We start from the raw sequence: 13,003 nt of genomic DNA on the forward strand, positions 1-13,003 counted from the left end.
TATCACGTATGTTCTATTGCATATATTTTACTATAAAACGATATTGTTTGTTTCTTTTTAGAACTGTTTAGCGTACATTTGTTTTTAATATAGTTCTGTATGTGTGTGTTAATTGTTAACACCACAATATAAAAATATATTTCTTTTAATTAAAAATTGTGAACTTCAAAAAAAATCACCTTTATATTGTTATAAATACTATAAATGAGTAGGCACTTCTTCTCGTCTTCTTCTTCAATCTACTACACATATAGGTATTATATAGATAGATATAAACATACCCAGTACTTCCTGGTGCTTTAGGCAAATAACACCACGTTAAATTCCATCATCATTTTCAAACCATCAACTTCATTATCATTATTATCGACATATTATCATATCCACATGTTATAGTATTATTATTATTATTATGATTATTATTAATATTAATTCACATAGATTCATTATTTCTTTGTATAATGACGTGGATGGATATTAAGTATTTTATTTTATTTTTTTATGTAAAAATTATTTTATAATTTATGCAAATCTTTATTTTAAATGGTTTATTTTTAATAATCTTATTTTATTAAGTATATTTAGAAAGACTTATAATATGTACACGCAGTTGAGGTAACCAAGATATAGCGAGGCTCGAAATACGTATAAAATGAAAAAGTCAGAAAAAAATTCGTAGTGCAGAAGCTTCGTTAGCGAAACGATTTCCCTCAGAGATTGAGAAATAATACATTTTTCTTAAATCTGAACATTACATTTTTAGTTTTCCAAGAATTTTCATTTCGAAAACTAAGCGCTTAGAGAAGAGCATAAGAGTACTTTTTTTATTTGAACACATTTTTAATTTGGATAAACATAAATATTAAGCATACAAAAAAAATCAATAAGATTTGGTAATTTAAAATACAATTTTCGACATGTCACCTAAAATTGTAAGAACAAAAATGAAATAGATTGGGCGAAAATTCAACATTCTAATAATATTTATCTACAGTGTGAAAATTCGAAATTTCACAAATTGTTATATCCAGTTAGATAAATCAACGAATATATAACATGACTTTCAGCGGTCCATGAATAAAAAACAAAAAAACCAATTCAAGAAGACCCTAAATAAAAATGATTGAAAGTACGACAGTGAATTTCATTTAAAAGAAATAAAACATTAAAAAAATTTAAATAAAGAATACTTTTCTAGAGACAAACTTTTATTTAACTAAAAAGTAGAAAATAATTTTTCTTTTAGAGAAGTATTTATGTCAAATATGGTGGAAGCGATGGGGAAATCCGATCTTTCCGATTTGCATATGTTTGCGAAATTTCATCTTAAGAAGAAACCGGAAAGTGGATCAAATTTATCTTGCAAAATTCCAGGACATGCATACATACATACAGACGAAGTTAAATAAAAGCTTGTAAAATTTTATTTTAAATTTCAGTCATAGATTAAAAAAAAAAAGAAAAAGAAAATTAATTCAAATTTTTATTTTAAGCATACCTATGAACCCTATGAAAATACCCGACTACTTAAAGTACAATCCGAAAAAGTGAAAACAAATACTTGAATGAATGAATTTTAATTTATTAATTAACAGAATATATTGGAGTAGTTTCAATTTTTTTTCTCCAAATTTTGAATGCCGTGTGTAAAAAGTGTAGGTACAAGAACGAATGCTAAAGAACATACAGAATGTTATCCTGATTAATTATTGTGCAAGGACTACCAGCCCCGCAAGAACTAAACGATTGGTGTATTTTTGTTCTATCAATATTTAAACCGTCTGATACTTGGATATTTATAAGAACGTTCAAATCATCAATAAATCAATTATCAATAACACCTGATAGACTGCATTCATCTTTTGAGACAGTCAAATTAATAGTAAATTAAATTGAAAAAAAAAAAATCATAAAAAATATAACTCATGAATTTTTATTAAGCATAATAATTAATTTCTCAAAAAACAATCAGGGTCATAATTGACGTACGATACGAGTTTCTGTTTAATTAATTAAAAATAGTACTAAAAGGAACCAAAAAAAAATTGTTTACACTTTTACACAAACAAAAAAAATTTAAATGATCAAAAATTTTTGCCATATTAATTTCCTAGAAATAAAAAAAAAATACAAAAATTATTTATTAACATTTTTGAATAAAAGACATACCAATGTGTAGTCCCCAGGAAATAACTGTCGAATTATTTTAATATCTTGAATGATTGTTTTGTATTTAAACTTTGTGTGTGTTAAATGGAATCTGAACTTTGATAAAAATCTACATTTTGTGTTTTAATATAATAATGAATAAATTAATAGGTATTGGATTTATATGCTATTCACCTATCTAAAATCTATCTTGGTGGCTTACTAATAAATATTGACAGGTTATTGGCCAAGATATGAACCAATAGAGATTGCCCACAAAAGTGAATACTTAAAACTTTGAAAGATACGAAAATCACTTTTCGGTAATGTGGTAATATGGTAATGTTCAAGTGAAGGGATTTGTTAAAATGTTTACATATTTCCCAACATCATTATTAAATATAAAAAAAAAGGTTTTTGTAGTTGTTTTCTCTCTCTCTTTTATTGATGTGGGTGTATTCTAAATAAGTTTGATAGTTTTTTGTTTTTCTTAAAAATCCAATCTTAAGTAAGAAAATTATAAGCAAAAATATCACATTGGCTTATTTGTATGCGATCAATTCAGCATACGGACCTGTCAGAGACGTTGAAGACTTGGAAATATATGTACAATATTTAATAAATGGAAAAAATGTTATGTAAGATTATTATTAACTAACAAAGATACTCTGGAATCCAGAATCGACAATAATCCAATGGTAAGGATTCATTTCAAATTACTTTGGACAGTTGTTTTAAGACTATGAACTTTGGAAAAGCTTAGTCAACTATATGTGTATTTTTAGAGACCCTTTCTACCTTTCCCCGATTTAATTAGAATACAAAGCTTAGCTTATTAAATATCTTACATAACACATAGCTAATAGGTTGTTTCATTACTTTTATAAATCTATCACAGACGTATCAAATATAATATTGTACACATATGTAAAAGTATAAGTAATTTGATTATTAAAATCAGGTATTTTTATTCCACGCCCTTTTCATTTTAAAAAAATTAAACTTACATTCTTCATGTTCTAGTACTTTTAATATAACTCTGTATGTTGTCTATTAGCACCGTGCATGAGTTTTATTTCAGCAGTTTCCATGATAACGACACACTGTTTTTGAATTTAATTTTTTTGGTTTCATTTGAAAGGTAATTTAACGAAGAGTATGTACGAAATTAGTGTTCCGTACCCGAAAAAATAAAAAATTGGCTTTGATCTTCAAAATCGATTCAGTTTGGAAAAGGCATGACTTATAATTTTAACATATAAATAATTACTATGGAAATAAACGATCAAATAAACCTGGATCCATTCATTTCGAAAAGTGAAATGGTGAAATAATTAAGTAATTCAAAACAATAATTCAAAAGAACAAAGTCAACTCAAATATTTCAATTTCAATTAAAATATTTTCAAAAATTTGTTCCAAAACGTGAAAGCTATCTTAGTATCCTTTTCATATCATCTCATATCCTTGACCATCACTTTGATATTGATTTAAGAAGAAGTGTTATAAGTTCAAAGTATTTATCTGCACGTCTGTGTGTTTCTCAGTCGCATCGTAACCCCTAAACGGTCGAACCGACTCGATTGAGAACATTTTATAGCTTAATTTCCAAAAATCGGTTTACAAGAAATAAATCGAATTTATCAGGGGTTTTATAAATTTTGTAAATATCACTTGTTCTTTAATTTTTAAATCAGCATACATCATACAGCATAATTTCATTTTTTGTCATGATCTCGACTCGATAAATTACACAAATATGTTATTCTAACTTGATACCAGACCGCATTTTATGCCTTCAACCTCTTCTCTTAATACATAAAATATGAACATTGAATTGCAATATGTATTTTACAATACATATATTGCTATACAATATTGCTATATGTATTTTACCCGTATATGTTAATATTTTATTGTTTATTATTTATTTATTATTTTAAATATTTTATTTGATTAAAATTATTATGTATATTTCTGTTATTATTTAAACAATTATTTTAGAAATACATACACAGATTGTCCCATAATTATTCCTACACAACAAGATTATAATATTTCAAAAAATTGTATAAAATACCCCTAAGAGTAAATATTCAAGACAAGGACAAAATATCCAATTCAGTGCAAGCTTTATTTCAGATGCTACCGTTACCATATGATAATGAAACACTTAATTAATATAATTTTTGGATGGGCATATAAGTTTATGGATTGTGTATATGATTTACATTGAAAACTGTTTTTAACAATTTTAAATAAGTTATTATGTTAATACTTACATTTAAAAAATATTATTAATGCACGTAAACAATTGAAAAATAATCATATTTTAAATAAGATAAATGTAAATTATCGCAAATGTCTCTCCAACATCTTTGTACACAACGAATACCAAGATTTGATATAAGTATGTAATTTATTTTCCCTACAAGCAATAAAAAAAAACAAATTAAAGTGTACGAAGATGATTTCCGATTTTTATTAATTTCCAAACTTTTTTTAATCTGTAGAGTCTGTATTAGATTGATCTGATATCTATTGTTTAATGTGATAGTTAACGTTTTTGCTTGAAAAGTAAAAATGTCTATAAAAAAATTTTACTTTTATAATTAAACTAACATTAAGTTTTTGCTCTCTTCCACCTGTGAGACTCTGTATATATGTATATTTTTGTTATTTTTTATTTATTATTTATTATTTTAAATATTATAATCAATAATATAAATATTATACGAATATCAAATATTAAAAATTATTACAAACATTTATTTTGATTTTACGCGAATATGATTATTAACAATAGTTGTATACAACAACGTTCAATATTTGACATAATGCGAGAGTAACGATTTGTTGTTTCATTGATACGCTTGCCAGTGTTTATTGTTTTGTATGGATCCATTTGTGGATTACATATTACCCATGTAAAACCAGAGAAAGGAGCAATGGCCTTTAATCGTTTGACTACTCAGACTGGGAGGTTGTGGGCTCGAATCCAGGCAGTAACATTTTGATAAATTTCAATTAAAGTAGTGGTTAATTGATTACTCCGTCGTCGCTTGGATAAGAACGAAGTAACCGACAAAAATCGTCAAAAGTATGCTTATGTAATTAATTAATGAACCCTTGATGATTAAACAGGGGTAAGGCATTTTTTAGATGAAACTAAATATTTACCTAGGTTAGGTTAGGTTAGATTAGAATGGCTGTCCTGGGGTGGAACACACAGATCTGTTAGGCCATGGAGTTCAGCATGCCTACCGCCCAACCAGTATCCTGTAATAGCCGCAACAACTTTGCTAACAGAAGCCCTTGGAAGTGATATAAAATCTTCGGTACGCCTACGATTGTACTCAGACCCTATCTGTCTTGTAGTACCACAAATACAAATATTTACCTAAAAAAAATTAGATTATGCAGAAAAAAGTTATTTTTTAGAATTTGATGACTAAATCTTGATGGAAACTTTTTTCACATGAAAATACCATAAGTCATGTGTCAAAATTTGAGGTTTGTAGGAAAAAAATTTGTCAAACAAAAATTGCTTTTTTACTTCAAAGAACATGAGTTGAGAAATTGTTACCTTAACCAAGGCTCAACTTATTAGCCTTAACCAATGCTTGGACAAGGGCTGATAGACCAAGTCTTGGCAAACTAATCAAGCTTGGCATTTCATCATACACAGGCTATCATCTTTTCCAATAAAAACAATTAATTAAAATGAGCCACAGGCCCAAAACAAGGCATTATACTTTCCTTGTTTAGATTTTGTAATAAACCAATATAAATTGTTTAAGAAGACTTTGATAGACAGATAAAATCAAATACATACATATCTATATACTTCAGACAACAGAGAATTTTTTGAGTATTTTCATTTTTTTTTTCTCAGTATCACGTACTGAATGTAAATGCACAAAATCCTTACATAAATAGGCGGAGAAAGTGCTTCCATTTTAAGGAAAACCTATATCTCCATCCACTTTACCACTTTAGTCAAAAAATGGTAATAGCCTTGTAGATAATTAAATTACTTACCTTTTAAATTTAAACTAATTTTTTTTTTGTATCACTAACCGTTTATGGGGTGGTCACTGCTTTTGCAGGTAAGAAGGCAAACTATTTATTGCTAATTATGTCACTATCGTTAACATTTTTCATTATTTTATTTTTATCATTACGCTATGTATACTTCTTTTTTATTAATCTTGTACCCGGTGGTTGCAACATTAAACACATTATAACTTCATAAATATTAATTTTAGAAAACAAGGTTTTTGAAAATTTGTTGATTTAAAAGTTGAGTTATTATCATTTTCTTGCTTAAACAAATATTAGAAGGCAGATTGGTCAAATAGTCAATAAGTAAATCGCCATAGTCGTATAAGTCATAAACTGTTAGTGATACAAAAAAAAAAATAGTTTACAAAAAAAGTAGGTAATTTAATTATCTACAATAAAAGTAATTTTTGACCTTAAGTGCACGGTTATGGAAATATAGCCTAAAATGGTTTTCCTTAAAATGGAGGCACTTCCCCTGCCTATTTTTGTAAGGATTTTGTGCGTTTACATTCATTACGTGATACTGAACCTATTTAAATAATAAAATAGCTCCTGTAATAGAACTTTTTCACATTTTTTTTTCTTTTTTTTTAATGAAAGTAAATGTCCTGATAAATGGGCAAATTTTTTTCCCCGATTTTTTTGAAGCCAAATGACCGAGAAAACAGACAATGAAAATCATTAAAATTAAAATTGGCGAAAACGATCCGGAAACACACGACGTTACACGAAGGTTGGTTTGACGTCATTTAAAGTAAATAATAGTGATATATTAATACAACTGTTGACACTGTTTTATTGTCATTGCTTGTCAGATTGATATCACAGATCACGTGTGCGGTGGAAAAAAAAATAGTTTTAAAATATTTTAAATACTGTGACTTTTTTCATAGTGCTTTTATTGTTAAAAATGCGTAATTTTTGAGTTACAGGCTCTACTCGACTTATATTTTCATAAAAAATTATCAAAAAGCATTTCTGTTTTTCATGAAAAAGGTCTATTTAGTGCATTATGGACAAGAGTAACATGCTTCTATATAACCTGTAGTAATATAAAAGACAATAAAGTAATAATTAATATCATAAATAAATTATTTAACACGGTATGTTACCAACATTATAAAACAAACACAAGTGACTAATAAGATGAGATAAGTTTCATGTAGTATATTCATTTTTGATCCACTTTCTCCCACGGCCTCAATTATACATGATAGGTATACCTTTAGTATAGTAATAGTGATCTGTGTAGACATATAACATTATAAAAAGTTAAAACTCACTAGTTCAGATGTAATGTATTATTTAATATTAGCAAGTTAAAATGTATGTCTTGTGTGTTGAGGCAATAAAATTATGTAATTTTTGTAATAATAATAATATTTTTTTAACTAATATTTCTTTTATCTTCTCATGAGGTTGCTGTGGTGTAATGATTAAAAAAAACTTACATGAAGTGGAATTTACGATGCACAGTAGAACCTCGATAACTCAAACCTTCCCTTGTGGAAATAAATCTATTCTGGAACTCAGAATGCTTAGTTTAAAAGTAAAACTACCTCTGAAAAAGTTAGAGAAATTCCGTCTGAAAATATTAAATAAATTATTAATCAATCATTTAATGCCAGAAATTAGTAATAGAATGAGACACTTTTGGAAGAAATATTCAGAGATACTACTACTTTGTTACTAGAGTTACTACTTTTCTAAACCATTAATAGTAACTCAGAATATTTCTTCCGAAAGAGTCTCAATCTATTACCATTTTCTGTCATTAAATGATTGATTAATAATTTATTTAATGTTTTCAGAATTTTTCGGATAGTTTTAGTTCGCTCATTCTTTTTCTGAATTTCAATCTCAGTTCTAGAACAGATTAATTTCCACAAAGGTCGTTAAGCTGTGATCCTCGGTAAATTGAAAAATAACAGCCATTTCCTTCCGCTGAACCCATAAATACGTGGTATCTCGGATTATTTCAAGTTTGTTACTTAAACAAAATGTTATTTCCCTGCTAGGTATTGACAAGATATATTTATACTATCTCGAATTTCAAAGAGCAGAGTCTGTAAGTTCTAATTAGTAAAATATAATGACGTCTTACTTGTACTTACACTGACTTGTTCTAACATCTTTAAAACATAAGTGTATCAGGGCCTATTTAATGCGAAAAATCCGAAGAATTTTCAAAATCACTGATATACAGTTCTGTACGAGCCAGTAATGGTGTGTTGGGAAATTTTTAAGAAGTGTCAAGAAAGTTTGCAATGAAAGTGTAAGTGTAAATAACAAAATTTGTCATGAATGGAAACTTGAGTTGAAGAGTTTATTAAAGGATTATCAACCAAAAGACGTCTTCATGGCCTACGAGCCTGGCCTTTTTTCAAGTAGTTACCTGACAAAACACTTTTAAAATGAAAAATGTCACGGCAGTAAATAGCACAGTAAAGCCCGATTAACAATATTTGTAGCGAAAAAATGCCCGGTACTGGAAAACTTAAACTATTACCTACAGGACAGGCTATATAAGAAACCTAACCAATATAAAAAAAATCCTTAGACTATCTATTCAGCAGCGAAAATTTTTTGATAACAATTACTTCTCAAAACTTTTTTTCAGTTGAACATTTAAAAAGTCAATTTAAATATGGACGTTGTTTGAGTTTTTCACATCAGAGTTTGTTTTTTAAATAAATATTTTACTTATCGAATAGAAACATGGATTTTGTAAAAACTATACAAACTTTCAAACCGAGTATCAATGTTTAAAAAATAAATAAATAATGTTATATTGATAACGGTACAAGTTTGATGTTGCTATTGTTTAAAATTTATCATCTAATTATTTTTAAAGATTAGCTAGCTAAAGATTATATTTTGTTATAGATTTTATATAAAATAAAAACAAACATTCAATAACACTGAATTCTGATGCAGCCAATAATTTTGCTATACAGTGTATTATAAAATTGTGTTGCATAATATCATAAAATTATGTTACACAAGAAATTTTATTCAAACGATGTCAGGAATTTCTAAAAGAAGAAAAAAATGTAGCATCAAAAATAATTTACATTTTTTACTGAAGATATTGTTTCTTATCAAAGAGAACCCAGATCAATTTCTACTCTTCATGGACTTTATTAGTTAAATAATACTATGAACTTTTATTCCCAAGAAAGCATTTATCATCGCTATTTTTAGGGTTTTATTTCGAAAATGAAACTTTTTCAGATAAGGTTTTTCTCATTAATAATAGAATAATCTCAGGTCAATTTCTTACTATTGCTGCTTATTTGAAGGACTCTCCCAAATAAGTTCCATGAGAACAAGATACGATCATGCTCTTCAATAAGAAATGTGTCACGAAACATGTGCAAATCACAAGAAACACAAATATAATCATAAGCACTTTTCGCTCAGTAATCCAAAACAATTCAAGAAAAAAACTGTATATTTTAATATAAAAACATTTTTTACTTTTATTTCCCAACTCTTCCGCCATTTGGTTGTCTCATAATTTGTATAAAACGTTCCATGATCTAAATTTGTGTGAGCTAAATTTTTGTACAGTTTCATTCAAATCCATACGCTGGTTTTTGAGTGAAAGCGTAATAAACAAACAAACAAACAAACATCCTTACTTTCACATTTATAATATATAGAGATTATCATATAAGGAGGACATACTTAAAAGTTTTTGAAAAATATTCTTTGGGTGAAGCCAAATCGGGCTATGCCACTGTTATAAATGCCAAAGTATTATAAAAAATAAAGATGCAAGTTTTTTTTTATACAAGTTCCGAACATAAATAATTCAAAATACATTTATAAAACTTGATTAATGTTACATGAAGTAAGCTGATGCATAAAACCATTTATATTTATTTATATATACAAGAAGTTATCTTCCTTTAATTACAAGATGTAAATATTATGCAACATTTATAGTTATTATGAGTACTAAAAAGATAAATAAATACCAATATGATATAAAACATTAATAATTCGTCAAAACATTTATTATTTTTATATGATTGTATGTATAGTTATTATGTGTTGTCAATATTTCACTTAATTTATCTTAATTTATTTTCACACACCTTCTTTTCAAAATGTTAAATCCTATAATTGGGATAATGTTTTTACTGTATAAATTTTGCAAAATATTAAATTCTAACAAACCTTATAATTAGTTTCATAGACATAAAAAATTGTGCTTTGATTCAGAACTACTCGCATATTTTTGTTGATTTATTATGAAATCCTTACCTGATATTGAGAAAATCACTAATGCCGTCCAAGCAGTTTATATGGCGGTCATAACCAGGTTTAACCCTTATAAAAAGCAGTGTTCTATGGAATGACTAGACCTTAAAAAGGGTGGGCTATTTGTATTCATATATTGTTCTTAATTACTATGGTTTCTATTTATCCTTGTGTTTATTCGACTCCTGCTGAAATCTAATCCAAGGCTCTTATCATAGTTTAATTTTAAAGTTATTTCTATGGCAAAATTATTGTTCCATTAATGATTGATTTATGTAAATATGGCAAAATTATTTCCTGGGTAAGAAAACTACTTATATAGATATAACAATAGGGGATAATCCCGATGTTGAATTGATACGTGTTTTAATTGCACTTCATTATCCAATTTTTTCGACACTTCCTACTATTTTTTGTATTAAAACTTAATTTCCTTAATTACTTAATTTACCTTTATCAATCTTCCAAAATTTACTTCTGTATTGCGAATGAAATGGTATAGTCAATAGATGAATCTTTAAAATCTGATATTTGATGGATTTAGCTTCTTGAAAAATAATAACGTCTTTTATTTGTATAGAAATGTAATAGTACACCATTGGGGTTTAAAATAAGTTTGACAAATCAAAATACAAGGAGCAGTTTGATAACTGATTCGTAAATCTGAATAAAACCCAAAAACCAATGTCAGCAGGCTGAAAGTTACTACAATCACCTCCGCCTTTTATCAAAACACATCAGTTTTTTTTTTCGAATTAGATTTTTGCCAAAATTAAATCATTTTTATACTCCAAGTCTTTTCAAAAAATAGTTTCTGTTAAAAATCCACCTGAGATCATAGGATCTTGGCTTAATTTATCAGACAAAAGATGTTGTTTCACACCCTAAAAAGTAGGGGAAATATATCTTATATACCTCGCAAACTCAACTCCCTCCAGAACCAGCTCTATAATATAGGAAACAAATACGGTCCTGTCACTCAAAAAATAATACATAATACTTATCATATAAAGTTACACAATATAATGTATGTTTTATATTACGAATACCATAAAAGCAATCCCGGAACTTTTTAATACACATATACAACATAAACATAATTCTAGTACAATTATTTAATAAGTTTAAAGTGAGCACCCACAATACCTGCAGGCATCATTTCAATTTCTTTATATTTATTTATTCATTTTATATATTACTTTATATTATATTATATTATTACTTACTTGAAACTTGTTATTATGTAATGTTATTAATATACACTGGTAGCAAGTTATTGTTTGAATACCGAAAATTGAAATCAAAAATTTTATGATATCTTTATAAAGTATCCATCGATATAAGGTATGAGGTTAAATTAAGGTGTAAGATTGGGATTTCGAGGAAAGAACAAATGCAAAATTTTAAATTTATTGGTTAATATTTACTAAAATGGAAATACTTATCACAATTATAGAAAATAAATTTTTGTAATTTATCATGAGTTCATTTTTTACTGTAACTCAAATATTTACATAAATCCAAACGAATTCTGCAAGAAACACAAAATTTTCAATTTTTTCCTTAATATTGGAAATTATTGATCATAAGTTATATAAAATATCAGGAAAGTGGTTAAAAAACGAAGTCGAAGAATCATTGCCTACGGCTTTGTGGGACGTGTTATTAAAAATTCATTTGCTCAAGAAATGTTGCTGAAATATTAGTTATATTAATTATATTAACTTGACGTTTTGATGACCTATTTTCGCTATATCGTCAGGAATCTTATATTACGATGCAATATCTCGAAAACTAAGTACACTGAACTGTCTCCCATCCTATTCCTAATTACAAACATGCTTAAAGAAACTTTTATTACTGCATAAGTACATCAACTACATAAGTACAAGCTTTATAAAAAATAAAGCTTTCTTTATTTCCTTTAACTTATTTACTTTATATATTATTTTTTCACAGAGTTAACAAAATTTCAAATTATTTGGATAACGTTAATTCATCATAGTATCAAAGTTCAAATCGGGAGTATGTATTGTCCGGTTGGACTTGTAATAATATCGTTACAGCATCGACACAAGGGGCACGAGATAAGTGCAACGTTACCTCCACGCTGCACCCCTGTAGTGACTCCATAACAATATTAATATAAGAAGTAAAGCGCGATAGAAAGAATTAAGTTAGAAAATTAAAGAAAAGAAAATTTTCAGTAATCAATGAATACAATAACACAGTAATTTGTTAAATTATAAAGTAACTGACCTGGGCCCTCAGGGTCACATCTACTACTACTTGTATAATATTTTGTAGGTATTCTCTCAGATTGTTGTATTACAACGTAACATGTCCTTATTAATTTTTAACTTAAAAAGATGAAGAGATGTTATTACTTATTTTAATTATATACAATTTATATTTATACATATACTTAAATATCTGTAGTATTTTACTTACACAATCCAAATTTAATATAAATATATTAAAAACAACATGTTAACAACGTTCTTTTTTAATTAATTTATAT

The sequence above is a fragment of the Chrysoperla carnea genome, chromosome 4, assembly GCF_905475395.1.
Source record: "Chrysoperla carnea chromosome 4, inChrCarn1.1, whole genome shotgun sequence".
In the NCBI taxonomy this organism is placed as follows: Eukaryota; Metazoa; Arthropoda; class Insecta; order Neuroptera; family Chrysopidae; genus Chrysoperla; species Chrysoperla carnea.